The sequence below is a fragment of the Limulus polyphemus genome, unplaced genomic scaffold, assembly GCF_000517525.1.
Source record: "Limulus polyphemus unplaced genomic scaffold, Limulus_polyphemus-2.1.2 Scaffold726, whole genome shotgun sequence".
Classification (NCBI taxonomy): domain Eukaryota; kingdom Metazoa; phylum Arthropoda; class Merostomata; order Xiphosura; family Limulidae; genus Limulus; species Limulus polyphemus.
In genome coordinates, this window is record NW_013666336.1 from 139,037 (window position 1) to 141,694 (window position 2,658).

Here is a 2,658-nt window from a genome sequence, read left to right on the forward strand (position 1 = left end):
AACTTATTTTGTTACTGGTAGTTTTATAATGGATGTATTAATCCAATAGGACTAACAATGTGTTTAAATTATTTTGTTACTGGTAGTTTTATAATGGATGTATTACTCCAATAGGATTAACAATGTGTTTAAATTATTTTGTTACTGGTAGTTTTATAATGGATGTATTACTCAAATAGGACTAACAATGTGTTTAAATTGTTTTGTTACTGGTAGTTTTATAATGGATGTATTAATCCAATAGGACTAACAATGTGTTTAAATTATTTTGTTACTGGTACTTTTATAATGGATGTATTACTCCAATAGGATTAACAATGTACTTAAGTTGTGTTGTAATCACATTCACTAATCGATTCAAACCTTCTTCATAGTCACCATTCTTCAAATGTGATTGGAAATATTAATCTAATCATTTTATTGTTATTTATTTGATTGTCTACAATGTCTGACTCCGTTACCACATTATTTAACAACTGTGAAAAATAAAAAACGAATTTCCTGTTTTATCTAGTAAAATAAATAAAAAAGCAAGAAAGATTTCTTAAGAAGTTAATTAACAGAAAAATGTGCAATATTTATTCTTATATTGATACTATAATACCTTTTTAGAGCATTCCCAGTTTACCCCTGAAGAAGAAGGGTTCACCTTTCGTAAGCGCTCGGGTTATAGGGTTTTATTCATTTCTATCAAGATTTCTTGAACCTACGTTTTTTTTTCAAACATCATGAATAGTTAGAGCATAATTATAGAACGTTCTCAGCTTTCTCGTGGTTCCATATGATCCATTCAAATAACTCAAAGACAAACAAAATGCAAGTATGCTGCTTTAAAATTAGATTGTAGTTCGAAGGGGCGAGCTGGTCGATTTATATAATATACCTTAGAAATACCGAATCCTACAAATAATCAATTAATCCACATTCAATCCACCTTCTCCAAAAGGCAAACGTAAGATATTTCTATTTAAACGATGAATGGCCAGGTGGTTAGGGCGCTCGACTCGCAATCTGAGGGTCGCGGGTTCGAATCCTCGTCCCACCAAACACGCTCGCCCTTTCAGCTGTGGGGGCGTTATAATGTGACGATTAATCCCACTATTCGTTGGTAAAAGAGTAGCCCAAGAGTTGGCGGTGGGTGGTGATGACTAGCTGCTTTTCCTCTAGTCTTACACTGCTAAATTAGGGACGGCTAGCGCAGATAGCCCTCGTGTAGCTTTGCGCGAAATTCAAAACAAACAAACAATTCTTCGAACAAATTATATAAAAGCATTTTGGAAATTAAGTATTAGAGTAATTAAGTATTTAAAGTCTTTGCCACGCGCTACCTAATTTGATTAAGAATTAGTATTTTTTCCTTTTTAATGACAAAAAAAGGTTAAAAATGCTTGGTAATAAACCATTCTGTAATAAGCTTACAACATTTTTATTTTAGCTCCTTATAGAACTAACTCCAAGTAATTTTATTCCAAGATTCGGCCTTGTATAGCCTAAAATATTCTTCAAGCGCGTGACCACTTTTTTGTTTATGTATAATTAAGTATATTTATAGTATTACCATTAATGTAAAATTTGTCTCCTGTCTGATGTACATATCCATATCTTCAGCATAATAAAACTAAAATACGCCTTTCATTATCACTAAATGTTGATACTGGGATTATAGAATCGTTATTTTTTCTTATATTGTATAGAAAAGACTCGATATCTAATGTGAATAAAAACCCATTTACTCGATGCTCTTGTTTCACACTAATTTTGAAAGGAATAAGGTAGTATTTTTATATACTGCGTCAACTGCTCTTATAACTTTCATTATCACTAAATGTTGATACTGGGATTATAGAATCGTTATTTTTTCTTATATTACATAGAAAAGACTCGATATCTAATGTGAATAAAAACCCATTTACTCGATGCTCTTGTTTCACACTAATTTTGAAAGGAATAAGGTAGTATTTTTATATACTGCGTCAACTGCTCTTATAACTTTTCTGTAAAAACATATTTTTTGAATACCTTTCGAATGATTTTTCAAGATCTAAGTTATTTACAATGGCTAAACATTTGTTATGTCACGCATAGCATTTGTGTTATAAACGCATCGATCTGGAACAGAATAAGACCGGCTCTCATAGATTAAATGAATCACACCAGGTTTATTGTAGCTTTAGGAATATTATCAGTACATTTAGGTGATGCCTGTTACTATTTTTTTTAACTTTGTCAAATGTTTATTTTTTTAATTTTTAATTTTAATAGTGCTTTTTTCATACTTCAGTAACATTCACTGTCTCCGGAGATTTATTAAAACTTCAACCGGGGAATTGGCAATCTGAAACCATGACTTAAATAACCACTCAACCGTTAGGTAATCATTTCCAGAGGACTTGTTTTTTGATAATTATTAGAAGTAGCAGTTATTTCTGTAAGCGTTAATAGAGCATCTATAGACTCTTCCACACATTTTAGTAACGTCGGTAAGCTTTCAAAGAAAGAGTCGTTACCTTCGTTTAGTAGCATTTCTTCTGAATATAATCTTTTATATAAATTTTACACTTATAATTAAAAAAATTAATTCTGATTTAATTTGTTATTTTTAGTCGCGGCATAGCGGCTAATAAAACGATTCTGAGTTTTTTCCAAATACAAGCTTTT